This window comes from Odocoileus virginianus, chromosome 25 (assembly GCF_023699985.2).
Source record: "Odocoileus virginianus isolate 20LAN1187 ecotype Illinois chromosome 25, Ovbor_1.2, whole genome shotgun sequence".
Taxonomy (NCBI): domain Eukaryota; kingdom Metazoa; phylum Chordata; class Mammalia; order Artiodactyla; family Cervidae; genus Odocoileus; species Odocoileus virginianus.
Genome location: NC_069698.1, coordinates 6350334 through 6371210, shown reverse-complemented (window position 1 = coordinate 6371210; position 20877 = coordinate 6350334). Strand labels below are relative to the sequence as shown.

Below are 20877 nucleotides of genomic sequence, written 5' to 3'. Positions count from 1 at the left end.
GACCTTGGTATAGGGCTCCACATTTTAGGCCAATGGGGAGAGAGCACTTTACATTTTGGTTTCTGTTTTCTTTGATATGAAGACATTGGTCTAGATAAACTCCTTATTTCCTGCTACAGTAAGATGTTTCAAGTTCATGTTTCCATCATTTGCCCCAGGTCTGCCTATAAACACTCATTTCATCAACAGCCCTGGAATATTTTAGTAGAAATTATATTCACAAACCACACCACTTCTCATTACTATTAGGTGTTTTCTGTGTACAGAGTCAAGAAATGTGCTTGTTTTTTAAGAGAAAAATGAGTCTCGAATTCAAATTTAAGCTAGCAGTTTTATATTTAACTTGTTTTACTTTGCATAATATCTTTTCTCTGTTTTCTCACACTGAAAGTCTCTAACTACCTTAATGTAATTAAGTGACCACAGGTTAAAAAAATTATCTCTGCGTGGTTACCTAATAACAGAGTTCATTTGTTTACTAATACAAATTGAAAGTATTTCTTTTTTGTCATTCTGACATGTAATATACATATTTTAATTTATTTATTAATGTGCTTTCCCTAATCTTGAAGAACATTAAGTATCTGTTGTATTTCTTTTTATGTGAAACAGTCACAGAACTGTCTTTTATCCTTTTTTTAATTTTTTTTGAGAATTCTGTGCCTTTATTGGCAGAGCAGGCTACTTGAGCACAGGAGTGGGTGGTCCATCACCACCCCCGCCCCCCACGGGCTTCATGGGCCTACAGGTGATGAGAACTTGGTCAGGGAGGGGCCCATCAGGCTTGATTTGCACCTGGTTGAAGCTCTTTCCATTGTAGCCGACCCACCCCACCCCACGCTAACCACCGTCTCAGGCAGGACGATCATGACCCACACGTGCATCTTTAGCCCCGCAGGCTTCTCGTGGGCAGCGCCTGGGTTTCCGCTTCACACAGCCACGTTGGCCCAGAGCAGGCTTCCTGCAAGCGTCTGTTCCGCCCGCCGCGCTGTCTGCGCTGCTGTTGGGATGTGTTCACGCAGGTGATCGAGGTCCACGCCAAGGTAGGTGACCTTGCAGAAGGTCTGCTTCTTCTACTGATTTTATTTTTGGGTTTTCGGCTCAATTTTTTATACTCTTTATATTTTCGAGATCTTGTGTTAGCCAGAATCTAGAGAAACGAAGCCAGTAGGAGAAAGAAAGAGATTTGCCTTAAGGAATTGGTTCACATGATGGTGCGGCTCGCGAGTCTTGAAATCTGTACAGCAGGCTGGAAATTTCACGGCAGGGTTGGTGTTGCAGTATTCAGTCCAAAATCTGCAAGCTGGGAATCTGCTGGCTGGAAACCTAGGTGAGGTGTTTATGCTGCAGTTTTGAGGCCAAACTGCTTTTTTGAGAAACCCATCTTTGCTTTTAAGGCTTTCAGCTGTTTAGATGAGTCTATGCACAGTATAGAAACTAATCTGCTTTCCTGGGTCTACGGATTGCCGTGTTCATCACGTCTAAAACGTACCTTCAAAGCGACGTCAAGATTGGTGTTTGACTAACAACTGGACACCATAGCCTAGCTAAGCTGAGAGTAAAATTAACCGTCACAAATGTTAAGGATGTTTCCTCAAAGTGGTAAACTATATTTTGACATTATCTAAGCTCAAAATCTTATACATAACAAGTATTCAAATATTTGTTGAAGTTGATGGATGTCTATTTACAGATATTAGCCATTTTATGGAAACTAAGATGGCCACTGAGAACTTAATTGTAGCCTTCTGTGCATGTCAATTGGGATATTCATTGGTTTATGTGAAGGTATTAGTGAGTAACTTAATTTTTTAATCACAGGACTGAAATTAAGTGAAAACTTTTTATATATCACAGAACATTGTGTTTCTTTAAGAAATACCTGCCTTAAGACATGTTTCCACAAAAGGAAACATCCTTTTAATTCTCAAATCTATAGATATGTGTGGTTCTTCTGTGGTGAATGTAAACGTTTGAAAATCTGATAAAGAATTCCCACAAAATAGTCCATTTATGTGAACTTTCTCTCCCTATACTCAATCTCCTTTTCTCTTGGGAAATGCTTTCCTTTTTCCTGCTCTACGCCATGCAAGTGGTACGCATTAGCATCTTCAGTACTCTGCCTCCTGCTCACAGTGATGTTCTAAAAAGACAGAAGTCTCTTCCCAAGGAGTTGTCTCCTGAGACCTCTTGGGAAGAGAATCAGTTCCTCTCGAGTATGGGTGAAGGGACGGTCTGAATCCATGCCCCTCAACGTGTTTTTGAGAAGCTGGTCAGCTGTGTAAAAGTGAATATGTTACCCAAAAACTAGGTTTGCTGAAAGACACACCCAACCCAGAGATCTGGAGAAGGAGGGGTTTATTGTTACTTGCAGCAAGTATGAAGAACACGAGGGATCTTTCACAAGACAGTGTCTCCCCAACACCAAAGTGAAGGAACTCTTGAGTAAAGGGTATGTATGTTCTTGAAGGGGCTTGAGCAGAGCAGAATTCATCATAGAATTGGGGCAAAGGTTGCCAGAGACCAAGCTTTAGTTGATTGAAGTTTGAGGGGTCAACATCATTATTCCATCCTCCACCTGGGTGGGGGGACCTAGTTCCTGTAGAACTCAGATTTGTATCAGATTGTTGTGTATATCCCTTGAGGAGGAACCAGGACTCTGGTGTATTTTGAACGATTGTTTCTTGACTTCTTTTCCGTTGTTTCTTCATTCCTTTGAGATCATCAGTTACTGAGACCTGTTCAAGAGAAAGCATTCTAGTTAGGCTTAGATCACAAAATGGTTAAGGCCAAAATAGTTTCTCTTATGTAAAGAAAGCCATGCCTGGTTCTCTTTCTCTAGGATCCCCACCCTATCTGCTTACAAATAATGCGCGTTTGAAAAAGACACAGCTACCAAGCGGGACGGGCACCTTGGCTGTATGCCAGGCCCAGGTTCCACCTGTCTCCAAGCTGCCCAGGCTTCTACCTGTACTTTCTTATCTGGCTAAGTTGGTGTGGGTTCAGTTTCTGTCGCTTGCAACTCAGAGTCCTAATATACACAGGTGCCCGGAAGTTTTGCTCGTTGTTTTCAGAGTATTCGTGGACTTCCTGGAGAAATCCAGCTTTGAAACTTTATCCCTGGCCCTCGCATATGGGACCTCTGTTCAAAGCTATCCTTCTACTGTGTGAACGTGAACCGCTACCCAGGGAAACACTAGTGATCATAGACTTTCACCTGGTAGCTTTCATGTATTTAACTGATCACATGCAACTCTTATAGCTAAAATTCAACTCTAATAACCACAACATTGTCATTTTCATAGACATTTTCATCCTTTTTTATACCTAACGACACTGGGCCGGAAAGGGTAAATAACATTTTCTAAAGTGGTACGGTTCAACTAAACCTAGTGTTTTGTCTCAAATCTGAAGTTCTTTTTCCAATACTTAAGTTTATTGTTGACTTTGCTCTTAAATCTTTTAAGTTACAACTTTGAAATTTGTCTTTAAAAAATAATTTAATTGACACAGAAAAGTAGTCACTCTTAATAGAAAAATGTTAATAATGGAAAGATGCATAAAATGTGACTTTAGATTGCCTATTGCATGTCCACCATACTTCAATTTTTAAACAAATAACCTGTGATGAATAGCAGTAGGCTTCTAGAGCATGCTGAAATCTAAGTCCTTAGGAGAAAAGAGCCACAGTAATAGAAGTGTCATTATAAATAATTAGAAATGTCTGTTACACATCCACCTTCAAAGATTTGTCGAAAAACAACTGGCATGTAACCCACCTGGATTAATCTTCCCATTTTGGTTCAGTTTCTGCGAGAATCTAGTTCTCCCAGAGAGAGTGGGACTCTGAGGAGAAGAAGATGAGAACAAAGCCCACAGCTGTGTGGGAAGGCTTGGGTTTTTCCTAAACACAGATCTGCCCTTGCACGCTTGCATTTCAGAAATAATTGAGACAGCGGGGCGATCATGCTCCCCATTATCTCCAGCTGGAACAGTCTGCTCCTCCAAGCTCCTCAGGCCTGGCGGAGGGGCGGATCCACTGCAGAGATAAACTAGCCCCTGCCCTCCCCAGCCCTTCTCTGCTCACACAAGAGGTTTTCCTTTTGATCAGGCAATATTCACAAATGACAGATCCAAAACCTTAAGAAGGACCGAGTAAAAATAAAGACACCAAGAGACTGTGGCTTCGCTGTGGCTTTATTGTAGCTTCTGTCCTAGATTTTGTCCTCTCAGCGAAGCGGTCGCCCAGCATCTGGCTTCACTGGGTTTACAAAAAGCTTCTGCGCTCAAATGTGACTGGAATACATGCTCTCACTGTTCCCAGCGACGTTCTCAGGCTGTTCGGCAGCTCTGAGATTTACAAGGCCCCCTGAGCGCCCTGACTCTGGTTAACTTCCAGCTCCCTTACTCCAGGAGAGAATATTTTCTGTGCTAACAAATACCTGCCAGCCCAAAGTGAGCTCTCCTCGAGTGGAGTGCACTGCGGTCTGACATCTTCCAGCTGACCTTGACTCCCTGGCTTCTCTCAGGCTTCTGAGCAGTTGGTGGAAGGAGCAGCCAGGCAGGAGGGCCGTCATCTCTCTCCTTTGCCTGCCCTCACGGAGCCCAGTCAGGTGCTTTGAGCCCAGTGGGCGCCTGGAAAGTGCTCCTGTCTGTCAGGCAGCCTGTGGTCTCATGGGGGTGGTGCCAGAGAGTCACTGCTGCTTCCCAGGAAGGCTCCAGCCTTCCCATCCCCGCCACCAAGCCCGGAGCTCTGAAACTGCACAGCTGGACGTATTTCTGCAGCTACTTGCTCACAAATTGCTTCTCTGAAGTTGTGACAGGGCTGAGTTAAAATAGGCAAGAGGCTCAGAATAAGTTTTTAACAAGGGGGATCAAGAAGATAGACTGAGCAAATCGGTGTGTAGAGAAGGAAGACCCATAGAAAAGTTGAGCATCAGCTATGTGCTAGGCATTTTCCTTTCATGTATTCACTTAAGCATCAACCATTCTTTACCAGAATGCATTCTTCTCTCTGTTTCACAATTGAGAGAAGCGAGGCTTAACTGATACAGAGAGACGATCCTGTACCTTAACGATCCTTAACCCCTACAGAGAGACGATCAGGGCTGTTTCCTGCTAGCCTCCAAGATTACTCTGCCTCTTTGCAGAAGTGCTAGTACAGGATTCATGTTAATATTCATCTCGAATTTCTTAACAAAGTTCTTGGTGGCCAGTAGAATAGGAAAGGATGGTGGAAGGAGATAAAAAGTCATACCATAGCTCAAATCTGGAGAATGACTGGATATTTCCTGGGAGAAAACTTGCAAAACAAATTTAGGAACATAATTGGCTTTAGAGATAAACATAAAAACTGGGGCATTTTAAATGCACAATTACAACGAATGGGCTTTTGAGTGCTTTGTAAGCATGCAGCATTGCTGGAAATGGGGTAGTTAAGGATGTGATCACTCTTGGATCCATCCAGGTCCAATTCTGAATAGGTTGACTGCATTGGTTCACATACCGTATTTGGGTTTTTCACTCCTCCAGAGAAATGGTCAGCTGACCGTGGGCAATAAAGCATCACTATCTGCTCGCAACATGTTCTGGGAACACTTGCGTGGCAGTCAACAGCAACTGCTGCTCAGAAAGAGATAACAGGTTTTCATCCATCACTCAGAATAAGGAAAGAATGGCAGGAGTACAACCCACGGATTCAAGTGCTGCATCCTCTTGTCTCGGGTGGAGACACTCGCGGGAAGGCTTTGGAAGGAGATCGCAGACGATACTGACTTGATCCACCAACACCCACTTCCTAATTACTGTGCATCAATTCCTCACAACAGTCCTGAGGTGGACGTTACCGCTCCATTTCACAGAGAGAGAAGTGGAGATTCAGGGAGGTGGAGTAAATAAACCAAACGCTCCTGAATGTGATTCCACGTTCAGCGCTTTACGTTATATCATGACGAACTCATTATGCACAACGGTTAATGCCTAGATTATGTGTTGCCTTGGAATCAGACAGTAGCACAGTAACAGTAACAGCAGTTTTTATGAGATTGCCACGTTCAAGGTGTTTTATAAAATTTGGCTCAGTTAATAGTCAAAACAACTAAATAAATACTTTTATTATGATTTTGGTAAATGAAGAATTTTGTCTTTCCTCCCTTGAGGCTGGTGGGTGTGTGTGTGTGTGTGTTGGGTGGGGGAGGGATACAGATGGCTGCTTGGGGTGGTGTTCACGGCAGAGGAATGGATCTGATGAACTCTAGGCTCCATCACTGAAAATGAAACAGGAGGGTATCTTTTTAATCAAAATTGGGAGTGTCAGTGAATTGGTGGAGCTTTTCGAACTAGGCATGTCTTGGATGTCATGTAGAATATTAAGTCAGTTGGGTTTATGCTCATCATAGTCTTGCTCATTTTTCCCCCTACATTCTGGGCTATATGCAATAACCTAAGATTCTTTCTTACTACTGCAGATTATTTCTTCTGGTGTTATCTTGGTCCTATGTATACACTTTAGAATACATACATTTGTGAATACTATTTTCTAAATAATAGAATATATACAGATATACATTTTCTAAAGTACAGATAAACATACATTTATGTATGTATATGGATATGCATGCATTTATGTATGTATATACAGAAAAACATCTGCTTTATTGACTATGCCAAAGCCTTTGACTGTGTGGATAACAACAAACTGTGGAAAATTCTTCAAGAGATGGGAATACCAGACCATCTGACCTGCTTCCTGAGAAATCTGTATGCAGGTCAAGAAGCAACAGTTAGAACTGGACATGGAACAACAGACTGGTTCCAGATCGGGCAAGGAGTATGTCAAGGCTGTATATTGTCACCCTGCTTATTTAAGTTATATGCAGAGTACATCATGAGAATTGCTGGACTGGATGAAACACAAGCTGGAATCAAGATTGCTGAGAGAAATAGCAATAACCTCAGATATCCAGTGACACCACCCTTATGACAGAAAGTGAAGAAGAACTAAAGAGCCTCTTGATGAAGGTGAAACAGAGTAAAAGTTGGCTTAAAACTCAACATTCAGAAAACTAAGATCATGGTATCTGATCTCATCACTTCATGGCAAATAGATGGGGAAACAGTGGAAACAATGACAGACTTTATTTTCTTAGGCTCGAAAATCACTGCAGATGGTGACTGCAGCCATGAAGTTAAAAGATGCTTGCTCCTTGAAAGAAAAGTTATGACCAACCTAGATAGCATATTAAAAATCAGAGACATTACTTTGTCAACAAAGGTCCGTCTAGTCAAAGCTATGGTTTATCCAGTAGTCACGTGTGGATGTGAGAGTTGGACTATAAAGAAAGCTGAGCACCAAAGAATTGATGCTTTTGAACTGTGGTGTTAGAGAAGACTCTTGAGAGTCCCTTGGAAAGCAGGGAGATCCAACCAGTCCATCCTAAAGGGAATCAGTCCTGAATATTCATTGGAAGGACTGATGTTGAAGCTGGAACTCCAATACTTTGGCCACCTGATGTGAAGAACTGACTCATTTGAAAAGACCCTGATGCTGGGAACGATTGAAGGCAGGAGGAGAAAGGGACGGCAGAGGATGAGATAGTTGGATAGCATCACCAACTCAATGGAGATGAGTCTGAGTAAGCTCCTGGAGTTGGTGATGAACAGGGAAGCCTGGCATGCTGCAGTCCGTAGCATCACAAAGAGTTGGACACGACTGAGCAACTGAACTGAACTCATATACAGAGGTACATACATTCTCTAAATAATACAGATATGCATATAGATATAATAGAATACATACATGTGTGAGCATAATTTTCTATCACTAAGTACATCCCTACAAACATTTGTCTTAATAAGTGTATATTACAAGGCCCGGGGGATTATGTGAGGCTGTTACCTAATTTTGAGGAGGATAAAGTTTCCCATCAATGGAGAGTCTCCCTCCTTGGTTCTTGTCCCTCCCCCACATGTCCCTCCTAGAGGCAGCGGGAGAGGCTGTGTACTGTTAGGGTCATGGCCTTCTATCTCTTCTAGGTATGTAACACTGAGTAGTTATTTCTCTCTCTTGCTCACTTGTTTTTCTCAGCTAATGTGGCATTAGATTAGCTCTCACTTACATCAGTTGTTACCAGTTAAAACTGTTTCATAGGTTGTGTACTAAACCTGCACTTATCTGCCACTGTGCCCTAATTCTAGCAGCTGCCTTCTGCTCAAAGATGGGAACTTTCCTGAAGGGAAAGAGCCAGTACCCCTCTGAGACTCATCCACAAAATCAATTTTTACATCCGTTCTTAACTTGCCCTCGAAACACAGATGCTGTGCTTAAAAGACTAATTGATCATTTTATTTCAATTGCGCAGAAATGATGTTGAAAAAATGAGCAGACCTTAGGCCATTAGAGCTCAATAGTTGGCAAAAAGCAATCTGCTTATCAATTAAAATCAGCAACTCAAATCCCCACTGTTTCCGATTGTCAAGGTAATAAAGAAAAATGTACCCCCAAATGGTATAGCATTGACTCCAAATTCATTCTCATGAAATTCTGTCTGTTTATGGTGTTAGCATTGTCAATTACAGTACGAATCTGCTCGCTCTAATAGCTAATAATTCATATGTATTTTCCTTCACCACAGCCTGTAAGTTAAATGTGATATTTTTTATATTCAATAGATCCAATTTCCCTTTCTACTACATACTTTACATGAAATCACTTGTTATTATTATCATTTGTGTAATTTAATAACATATACATACACTGTCTCTTCATGTCATTCTCTGTATTTTACAAGTAAAATGGCATTTGGGTCATTAACATTGAAAGAGGACCAGGAGATCCAAACTACTTTGGAAAACCAAGAAAGCAAGACTTTTGTGACTGAATTATCACTTCTCTTCTACGTTTTAAATTGCTGTTTCCAATTGACAGTCACTTGGTCCCACTTACACGCCTTGCACTGTACTGTTACAATTGAATCAAAGAAAATTAAGATAAAGAACTGGCCCTCAAGGGGAACAGATTAAAAAACATCTAATAACAGCATAACCTAAGGACAACCAGGGTCAATAATAAGGCACTTGCAGGATGTTGTTGGAAAACAAAGGAAGGAGGATTCTTTTTGACTAAAGGATACAAACACAGTTTATGGAGAAAATAAGAGAATCTGGATAAGAAATGAAAAGAACTTTAATACACAGAGAAGGGGAGTTTGGAGCCCTCGACCTAAGGGCAGAACATCAGGAAATGTACCAGGGTGTCGAAACGCAGTTGTATTCAGGGCCTGGGTTGGGAGTTGCTAGGCCACTTGACCAGAAGGCTGGCAAGATGAATTAGGAGATGAATCCAGAGGTTTGGCCGATGGTCTTTGTTGCTGTGGTAGATTGCAAAAGCAGTCACAAATTCTTCTTATCCTTTTATGCATATTTCTCCCCCTAGCTATTTTTTTTAAAGGCTTTCTAGAGAATTTTGAATTTACAGAAAAACTACGGTGAAAGAATGGATTCCCCATATACTCCCTTTCCCCAACTCTCCTCTCTCCCCCTCTCTCTCAAAAACATACACATTACTGTTACTGACAGCTTGCATTAGTGTGGTACATGTGTTCCAGTTGATGATCCAATATTAACATAATTACCTAAAGTCCGTAGTTCACGTTAGGGTTCACTCCGTTGTCCATTCTGTGGGTCTTGACAAATGCATAATGCAGTGTGTTCGCCATCAGCACCGGAGAACAGGCCCACTGTCCTGAGTCCCCTGCTTTCCACTCATTCATCCATCCTTCCTCACACACCTCTAGTCTCTATCCACTGATCCTTTATTATTGCTACGGTTTTACCTTCTCAAGCCTGTCATATATTGAAATCACAGTGGAGAACCTTTTCAGACTGGCTTCTTTCACTTAGCTATATACATGTAAGTTTCTTCCATGTGTTTTCACGGTTTGATAGCTCTTTTCTTCTTTTGTCACTGGATCAAATATTGGGTCTGAGAGAGAAGCTTAATCCTATATCCCTTGCTGCCTGGAGTGTCCTTCCTCTGGGCATGCATGTCAGCGCTCTGCTTCAATTAAGCATCCACTCGGGTATCACCTACCAGACTCTCTTTGATTGTAAATTCTAAGACCCTGCTCCCCACAAGCACACCCCTTGTCACATACCCTGTTTTATTTTCTCTGCACGCAGCTCTTCTGGTATCTATATTTTTATATAATTTGTTTTTCCTGTCATATTGTCTCCAGAAGAGTGCCAAAGGGATGAAAGCAGACATGGCTTTCATGATGCAGACATCTGGCATGTCCTCAGGGCCCAGTACAATACTTACTTGTTTTTAGGTACTCAAGGAGTACTCTTGAATTATCAAGTAAATGAAAGAATAATTAATAAATGATTATTAAATTTATCCAAGTGTGGCAGGGCATGGAGCTTTGTCCTTCCTCAGTCAGGAGAGGCTCGGGTTCTGGAGCTGTTATTAATGTAAGTCTCCATGTGGGCAATGTCTGGGCTTCCCTGGTGGCTAAGATAATAAAGAATCTGCCTGCAGTGCAGGAGACCCAGGTTCGATCCCTGAGTCGGGAAGATCCCCTGGAGAAGGTAATGGCTACCCACTCCAGTGTGGACAGAGGATCCGGGCAGGCTACAGTCCATGGGGTCACAAAGAGTCAGACATGACTGAGCAACTAAGATAACGACAACAAGGTGACATCTATGCATCATCTGAGGTGAACTTAGGCAAGCAGAATCTGGCTGTTAGGGCAGGTGACAAGTAATGATAAGTGTGTCCTCACTGATCTTATTGATTCTACTGACAATAAGATACATCATGTGAAAAGGTGGTGGTGAAAGAGTATACCTCACAATTGATAAAATGCATTACTATAAATTCATAGTAATTTTCTGGGTTAATCACTATTTACTGGAGGTTGAACATGGAGACCACAGCCTTGTCTAACTCAGTGAAACCAAGCCAGGCCGTGCGGGGCCACCCAAAATGGTTGGGTCATGGTGGAGAGGTCTGACAGAATGTGGTCCACAGGAGAAGGGAATGGCACACCACTTCAGTATTCTTGCCTTGAGAACCCCATGAACAGCATGAAAAGGCAAAAAGACAGGACACTGAAAGATGAATTCCCCAGGTCGGTAGGTGCCCAATATGCTACTGGAGATCAGTGGAGAAATAACTCCAGAAAGAATGAAGGGATGGAGCCAAAGCAAAAACAACACTCAGTTGTGGATGTGACTGGTGATAGAAGCAAGGTCCGATGCTGTAAAGAGCAATATTGCATAGGAACCTGGAATGTTAGGTCCATGAATCAAGGCAAATTGGAAGTGGTCAAACAGGAGATGGCAAGAGTGAACATCGACATTCTAGGAATCAGCAAACCAAGATGGACTGCACTGGGTGAATTTAATTCAGGTGACCATTATATCTACTACTGTGGGCAGGAATCCCTTAGAAGAAATGGAGTAGCCATCATAGTCGCCAAAAGAGTCCAAAATGCAGTTTTTGGATGCAATCTCAAAAATGACAGAATGATCTCTCTTTGTTTCCAAGGCAAACCATTCAATATCACAGTAATCCAAGTCTATGCCCCAACCAGTAATGCTGAAGAAGCTGAAGTTGAACGGTTCTATGAAGACCTACAAGACCTTTTAGAATTAACACCCCAAAAAGATGTTCTTTTCATTTGGGGGGACTGGAATGCAAAAGTAGGAAGTCAAGAAACAGCTGGAGTAACAGGCAAATTTGGCCTTGGAGTACGGAATGAAGCAGGGCAAAGGCTAATAGAGTTTTGCCAAGAGAACGCACTGGTCATAGCAAACACCCTCTTCCAACAATACAACAGAAGACTCTACATATGGATATCACCAGATGGTCAACACTGAAATCAGATTGATATATTTTTTGCAGTCAAAGATGGAAAAGCTCTATACAGTCAGCAAAAACAAGACTTGGAGCTGACTGTGGCTCAGATCATGCCAAATTCAGACATAAATTGAAGAAAGTGGGGAAAACCACCAGACCATTCAGGTATGACCTAAATCAAATCCTTTATGACTATACAGTGGAAGTGAAAAATAGATTTAAGGGACTAGATCTGATAGAGTGCCTGATGAACTATGTGTGGAGGTTCATGATATTATACAGGAGACAGGGATCAAGACCATCCCCAAGAAAAAGAAATGCAAAAAAGCAAAATGGCTATCTAAGGAGGCCTTACAAATACCTGAGAAAAGAAGAGAAGCGAAAAGCAAAGAGAAAAGGAAAGCTATACCCATTTGAATGCAGAGTTCCAAAGTTAAACAAGGAGAGATAAGAAAGCCTTCCTCAGTGATCAATGCAAAGAAATAGAGGAAAACAATAGAATAGCAAAGACTAGAGATCTCTTCAAGAAAATTAGAGATACCAAGGGAATATTTCATGCCAAGATGGATCAAATAAAAAACAGAAAAGGTATGGACCTAACAGAAGCAGAAGATATTAAGAAGAGGTGGCAAGAATACACAGAACTATACAATAAAAGATCTTCATGACCCAGATAATCACTATGCTGTGATCACTCACCTAGAGCCAGACATCCTGGAATGTGAAGTTGAGTGGGCCTTAGGAAGCATCACTACAAACCAAGGTAGTGGAGGTGATGGAATTTCAGTTGAGCTATTTCAAATCCTGACAGATGAGGATGTGAAAGTGCTGCATAAAATATGTCAGCAAATTCAGAAAACTCAGCAGTGGCCACAGGACTGGAAGAGGCCAGTTTTCATTCCAATCCCAAAGAAAGGCAATGCCAAAATATGTTAAAACTACCACAGAATTGTACTCATCTCACATGCTAGTAAAGTAATGCTCAAAATTCTCCAAGCCAGACTTCAGCAACCTGTGAACTGTGAACTTCCAATTGTTCAAGCTGGTTTTAGAAAAGGCAGAGGAACCAGAGGTCAAATTGCCAACATTCTCTAGATCATTGAAAAAGCAATAGAGTTCCAGAGAAACACCTATGTCTGCTTTATTGACTATGCCAAAGCCTTTGACTGTGTGGATCACAATAAACTGTGGAAAATTCTGAAAGAGATGGGACTACCGGACCACCTGACCTGCCTCTTGAGAAACCTGAATGCAGGTCAAGAAGCAACAGTTAGAACTGGACATGGAACAACAGACTGGTTCCAAATAGGAAAAGGAGTACGTCAAGGCTGTATATTGTCACCCTGCTTATTTAACTCATATGCAGAGTACATCATGAGAAATGCTGGGCTGGAGGAAGCACAAGCTGGAATCAAGATTGCTGGGAGAAATATCAGTAACCTCAGGTATGCAGATGACACCACCCTTATGGCACAAAGTGAAGAGGAACTAAAAAGCCTCTTAATGAAAGTGAAAGAGGAGAGTGAAAAAGTTGCCTTAAAGCTCAACATTCAGAAAACCAAGATCATGGCATCTGGTCCCATCACCTCATGGCAAATAGATGGGGAAACAGTGGAAATAGTGGCTGACTTTATTTTTCTGGGCTTCAAAATCACTGCAGATGGTGATTGCAGCCATGAAATTAAAATCCACTTACTCCTTGGAAGGAAAGTTATGACCAACCTAGACAGCATATTAAAAAGCAGAGACATTACTTTGCCAACAAAGGTCCGTCTAGTCAAGTCTATGGTTTTTCCAGTAGTCATGTATGGATGTGAGAGTTGGACTATAAAGAAAGCTGAGCATTGAATAATTCATGCTTTTGAACTGTGGTTTTGGAGAAGACTTGAGAGTCCCTTGGACTGCAAGAAGATCCAACCAATCCGTCCTAAAGGAAATGAGTCATGGATATTCACTGGAAGGACTGATGTTGAAGCTGAAACTCCAATATTTTGGCCACCTGATGTGAAGAGGTGACTCATTTGAAAAGACCCTGATGTTGGGAATGATTGAAGGCAGGAGGAGAAGGGGATGACAGAGGATGAGATGGTTAGATGGCATCACTGACTCAATGGACATGAGTTTGGGTAAACTCTGGGAGTTGGTGATGGACAGGGAGGCCTGGCGGTTCATGGCATCACAAAGAGTCGGACACGACTGAGCGACTGAACTGAACTGAAAATGGAGAGAATATTCATATTAAAATAGGTACCGAACTGTCACAGAGACCGCCATTGTCCTATGTCGTGTCCATTCTTCCCCTCCTCCTTGGTGACGGGTCCATGAGTTTTACCGAGTTCATCTCTCAGAACTAAAGACTGATTCCCCAGATTTCCAGCCACCCTTAGAGTGAGATTGGTCACAGGCTAAGTTCTGACCGGTGACACAGAGATGGAAGTGTCGTGAGGACTTCAAAGTACACGGCTTTAGAAGAGCTCACTTGGTTTGGAAATGCTCATTTTTAGTAGTTCTGCATATAACCCTCCACAGGGAGGTGATGGCTGGAAACCCCAGGAACCCAGGTGTGCTCCTGGAGCATGAACTCTTGCTGAGGGTGGCAGCCATGGTGAGGCACACAGGCAGCTGCGGGGGCCCTGAATCGTTCCGTAGGGTCACCACCGCGGCTCAGGTCTGCCCACCTCCACATAGAGGCAACAGGAAAAGAGAACGTCTGTGTTGTTCCATTGCTGGTGTATGCAGCCAAACCCAATCCTCAGTGATACATCTGGCTTCAAGAGTTATAACATTATTAATGGAAACAATCCTGGATTTATATTCAGAAAGCATGAATTCCTGCTGCAGATTCCCTGATGACCAAATCGTCACTTACAACTGAGAAACTAATCTTTCTGAGAACATTTTCTTCCACTTTAAAATTTGGCAAAATCATGCATACTTATAAAGTTGTTGTGAAAGTAGATTATATAGAGGATTAACATTAATTCTAATCAAGAAAGGGTCTTTGCAGAAAAAAAAATATCCTTGCTTCTACTGGCCTATTTAAACATTCCTAGAAGCACTTAGTGTCATATTGTACAATGTAACTGACAGTTTGGAACTGCCTACTATGTGCAAATCAGTATTGGATGTTCTGATGAAAAAATAATTTATAATACCAGCCACCAATCAACTCTAATCTAAATAGAAAGGAGAAATTTTTACAAATTGATTATACGCCAATGGTGAATTACCCCCTCACTTATGGGCTTCCTGGGAGATGTTAGTGGTAAAGAACCCATCTGCCAATGCAGGAGATACAAGGGACTCGGGTTTGATCCCTGGTTCGGGAAGGTCCCCAGTAGTAGGAAATGGCTACCCACCCTAGTATTCTTTCCTTTTTTTTTTTCCCACTCTAGGTTACTTTTATTTTCTTAATAATTTTAAGGAAGACTGTACTTGGAGATAAGACCATACACTCAGTTCTGTGAAGGTGTATTTGGTTCAGTCCCTTTTTCCTAACTCTGTCCTACGCTTTCAATCACTGATACCATCACCACAGATAATGCCCTCTTTAGCCACTACGTTTGGACTTCCCTGGGGGCTCAGCTGGTAAAGAATCCACCTGCAATGCAGGAGACCTGGGTTTGATCTCTGGGTTGGGAAGATCCCCTGGAGAAGGGAAAGGCTACCCGCTCCAGTATTCTGGCCTGGAGAATTCCGTGAGCAGGGGAGCCTGTGGGCTGCAGTCCACGGGGCTGCAGAGAGTCAAACACAACTGAGTGAACAAGTGCGTGCACACACACCGCTCACTTTTAGACTAAATGATACAAGTGGCAAAAATTCATTTTGGTTGATATCCACTACAAATCTCTGGCTCGCTTTTGTCTTTCCTTGGGGTAATTGAAGAGACTGAGAATCTCCAGATTATTTTCTGACGATTCTCATGCAAGAGAGCTTTCAGGCAACATTTTAAAGTGATTTGGCAAAATTCCACATTTCATCCTCCAGCACTTCTATAGCGTGGATAAAATATTTTGTTGACAATACTTAGAAAAAAGGAAACTGGAGATTCAGAAGAGAAACAGGAGATGGTAAAGTAGAAAGAGCTGTTTTTTGCAGTATATCCTTGCAAGATATAAAATAAGTGGACAAGGAACAAACAGTGTCAAAACCTTAGAAATTACACCTCTGCATTTGTGGGGGAGAAAAATGAGAGGTGGGTTAAGATGTTATTAATACAGCGTGGTAATCATTAGTGATGACTGCAGGTATTTCTGGCTTTGCACCTTCTCCACATATAGAATAATGTGCTTTTGGCCTCTCTGTGGATGGGTAATAAGGTATAAGAAGGTATATAGCACATCTGAACCTGTGCATTCAATTATTGCTTTCACACCGCCCCCCAGCACCGCCACCTCCACACCACCAGAGCTCTTTTCTCCTGTTATTGTGACCAGGAATGTTTGAGATGCGTTTGCTTCATCAGACTAAGTTCTGGAGAGTGCTGGGAAGGCATAACAGGTATGTAGAAAGGGCAAGGCATATATTCAGATTTTTTTTCCTGTTACCAAGATTTTGGATTCCTTTGTTACTATGACTTAATCTAGCTTTTTCTGCCTGTATAGTATTATGAAGTTTGCTGTAATAATGCCATGAAGAGGCATAGGTAGGGGTAGGTAGGAACTATATAATTAATGAAGGAGGTGGGAAAAATATATAACTGGGTGTCAATGGAGATTTGTTCCACCAGTTACATGAACCTAAGTAAGTTAAAAATATGATAGAAAAAAAATGACAATCATCAGCTATTTATTGACTTCTCAGAAAAATGGGGTGTAGGGAGATTGCATTCTTTGCTGAACAAATGGTAAGGCTCTGTATCTAGGGGAGGAAGTGAGGAAAAGATTATATTAATAGCAAGACCTGAGGATAGAAGTGTTGGTGAAACCCAAAGTCAAGCGAGCTGGAAGCATTGAGTTCTGAGAGGACAGGAGAGAAATACCATGACTGTAGATGCATTAGAACTTTGGAGACAGAACTCAGAAGTCTAAGGGGGGAGTTAAACTGAGCATTTTTGTGTAGCATGCAAATACAGCCCTCTTCTCCTTTTTCCTACAAAATCTGTATTGAATCCCCCAAAACAAATTTAATTTCACAAAGCCTTAGAAACTGCTATAGGTTTTACTGAAATGTTAATTACCCCTTCAAGGTGGGTGTAGCATAAGACTATTAAATTCCCATGGGGCCCAGACACATTTAGTAAATATTTTATCCTTATTTCAAGCATTTACGTTACTCTGTGCTTCTGGAATCACACTGAGATTTTTTTTGAGACTGCAGAAAAAAATGAGACTTATAAATGTAAAAATTGTCAAAGATATAGGAGGATAATTAATAACTACCATTTTTACAATTTTCAGATACATTTTTGGGGAAAGCTTGGGTTATCTTCCATTTTAATTTGATGCTGTTTTTTTTTTTAAATGCAGGCATGATTTTGTTCTCAGTAAAAACTTAAACACTGATGGTTTTTAAACCAGTGGCAGCTTAACAGTAGGAAGGAGACCAAGACAGGGAAGCTGTCCGCTTCCAGCATGTCTCCCATTCAATCAGAGTGTCTTTGCTTTTGTGTATTTTAAATGTTAAAATTCCACATAAGAATTTCTAGTTTTTTAGAATGTTTAAAAGCTCAATTCTTTTGTGAAGGCTTAAATACTTACGTGTATATTCTCTTTACTAGATAACACACAGTAACATCCAATCTAACTCAGATTTGAAATACTTGTTTGCCTCATCTCTTCTGAAAAATCTCCCTGTTGGATTTTTTCCATACACCCTCCCCCTAGTCAGTTCTGTTTCACTTGTTGGAAGCTCTCTTTATTTGTACCCTCAAGACAAGTACAACTGCCACGCTGACATGTGTTAGAACATCTGTGGCACTTACCTAGACTTCTGCATCCTTCTCTATTTTCTGTTGATGATTTTCACTTCACATTTTGATTCTGGACTTTTCTGTTTGGCTTGGTAATCTCCCATGCATCTGTGACTCCTTCAGCCTTGTGAGTTGCCTGTGAATTTGTCAGATTCCAATGCCACCACTTCAGTTTTCCCATAGTTGCTTATAGAAATAAGCAAAATCAGAATATTTTCTGTAGAGCAGAAATTAATTACAAGTCAGTTACTATGCATGTTTTATGGTTCAAATTAGAGCTCTGAGCAGGGATTCTGCTGTATTTAAAACACACACAGTTTCCATGCCAGGACAGCTCTGCCGGGGGAAATCACACTAAAGGGACAAATCTTCCACATCTTTGAAGAGAATGTTGGTAAAGCAGTTGCCATTTTATTCTTCAGTCAACATGTCACAGGGAGCTTTCTCATGAGACCAAAAATGTGGGTCGAGGGAGAGAAATCAGTGCATCGGCTTTAAGTGCGCTGTGCCTATCAGTCACCCGCTCATGCAGAATGCTTGTGCCATTAGATGCCGCTTAAGTCCGGTCTCCTAGGTCCCCCTCCTGGATACTGGACATCTGCTGCACCTGCCCGGATGCCTTAGGGCCGTGGATGATGCTCAGTGTCACGTGGGGCGTTCAGCTTCCCGGCTCTTTGGTGACAGACTTCTCCCCTCTCTACTAGAACCTGCCACAATCCAGAGCTATGTCTCAAAAGGAGAGTTGTGGAAGAGGGTGTTTTATTGCTTGAAACTCTGAAACACTCATATGGAGTTTGCTGCAGGCTCCCCTCAGCATTCCACCAGCCCACGGAGAAGGAAATGGCAACCCACTCCCGTATTCTTGCCTGGAGAATCCCATGGACAGAGGAGTCTGGCAGGCTACAGTCCACAGGGTCGCAAAGAGTCAGACGCGACGGAGCGACTTCACTCCCTCTGACGGAGCGACTTCACTCCCTCTGATGGAGCGACTTCACTCCCTCTAGCCCACGGGACATTTAAGCACTGTGACCGTCGGAAGACTCGGGTGGTGGCGCTCTCATGACGCACTCCGGGACAGCTGGGGCACCTACTGTAGTTTCTACTTTAATCTGTGCAGGTTACTTGGTAGAGAGAGCAGCACATCCAAATATGATCATTTTGCATCCAGAATCAAAGAGGCCCACTGAATGTTGAACCTTTTCTCTGTGGTTGGTCGGACAAAGCGCAGCAATTGTCATTCCTTCATAGCTGCACCATGCCTGGAAACAGACATCCAGAAATTTCCCTAAACTGGCAGGTCCTTGAATTTTCTTGGGGTTTATTGTGCATTATCTTGCATGCATTTTTCTTTCTGTGATATTATGTGTATTATGCTCATTAAGTCTGGTAGACATGAAGTCTTTAATGTAGCAGACAGGTAATGTTTGATGGAAATGTGAGATGATGGAAATCCCTGTGGACCTAGGTATGATGGAGAATTAGAACGTTAACACAGAGATGAATTAACATTGTAAAAAATACTATTGGCTCTTCCAAGTGAAAGAAAATGGATTCTGGTAGACTTGGCTTAATATTAAAAATAAACCATCTGCCTTCTCAGTAACTTCATCTACTTACTAGAGGCTTTGTTGATTTTCTTCAGGCAAGGCCCATCTGATTAGTCAGCAATAATTGAGGTTACTACCTGATCTGCTAAGGCATTGCATTCTTCAAGACCTGTCTAACTTTTTCACTGATGAAATGGAAGTTAAATGAAGAAAGGAAGTACAGGTCTCTTGTACTTTCCTAGGGCTGCTGTTACAAAGTATCATAAGCTGGGTGTCTAAAAACAACAGAAAATATATTGTCTCACAGTCTTGGAGGCTAGACATTCAAAATCAAGTTGTTGTAGGGCCATGCTTCCTCAGAAATCTGCAGAGGAAAATCGTTTTTTGCCTCTTCCTGGCTTCTGGCCATGCCCATCAGTCCTTGGCATTCCTTAGCTTGCACCTCATCACATCAGTTTCTGCCTCCATCAACACATGGGATCATCCCTCTGTGAGTATCTGTGTCTTAACATAGCTTTCTCTTCTCTGTGTCTCTCCTCTTCTAATACAAAGACACCAGTCATACTGGATTCAGAAACCACACCAGTCTGATTTTATCTTAATTTAACTAATTACATCTGCAACAACCCTATTGCCAAATAAGGTTACATTCTGAGGTACTGAGGATAAGGGTGGAGGGGAACACAACTTAACCCAGACCAGCACTCTTATATCTTCTCAAGACTTGACATTGGTACTCACTTTTGACATTTTTCCAAAGGTTCAGTATTGTGTTTTATGGGTAAGGATTACTTTAGTGGTTTCAAATATGCCCTTTTCATTTTAGCAGCCCTCACTCCATTGGTCCGGGAGCCAGTAGTGGGATTTGTGTTAGTTGCAGCGTATGTACGTACCAAGAATGCATTCAGAAACAGGGAAAATGACCTTAGAGCGTATATGCAGACTCACTCGGCCTATTCTGATATGCACTTAGGCTGAAGTTTGGTTTATCTCCTGACCCCAGGCCCCCGGCCTGTCACGTCTCATGCTGGCATCCAGACTCCCAGAGCCAAGGTCCTTTCCTGGTTGACTGTAACTAGTGAGGAGATGCAGCACCTTTGTGAAGGCTGTAAAGAAGCTTTACATTACATACTTGCGACAGTGTCGAAGGAATACCTTATCTCCTGATTCAAAGGTCTTAGATGAGCCAGACTAGATAAAACAGGTCTTAGATGAGCCAGACTAGATAAAACAGATCTGGAAGTGATTCAGAGGAGTGACACTTCATTATAATGATAGCGATTCAAGTTAGGTACACACAGGTCAGACCTATAGCTTGATGGGATTTTGCTTGTTGTTCATATAAAAGTCTGTTTGGCAACAGTGTTCCACCCAAATATTTTAAGCTGCTGCCAGTGATTCCTAGTTATTGAAACATTTTAATGACTATTCTGGACTTGATGTAGATTACAGCAGCCATCCTGAGTCTAGAGCTGGCATTTGTCTCTGCCTGCGCCAGTGGGGAAGAGAGATCAAGGAATTGGTTTCCATGATTGTGAGGGCTGGGAACTCACCAGCAG

At 42.0% G+C, this 20877-nt stretch overlaps 2 long non-coding RNA genes across 2 annotated transcripts in view; one reads left to right on the top strand and one right to left on the bottom strand.

The window, feature by feature from the left end:
- Positions 1 to 888: 888 nt before the first annotated feature.
- LOC139031043 (uncharacterized) overlaps positions 889 to 20877 on the top strand; it is a 67962-nt gene continuing 47973 nt past the window's right edge. Inside the window, exon 1 of the long non-coding RNA XR_011483461.1 lies at positions 889 to 1043. This is a non-coding gene — a long non-coding RNA (uncharacterized lncRNA). The remainder of the gene's footprint in view (positions 1044 to 20877) is intronic.
- Positions 2344 to 4728, bottom strand: LOC139031087 (uncharacterized). Its single transcript, XR_011483519.1, has 2 exons — positions 4443 to 4728; positions 2344 to 2738 (listed from the first exon to the last, which is right to left on the bottom strand). It is a non-coding gene; the product is annotated as an uncharacterized lncRNA (long non-coding RNA).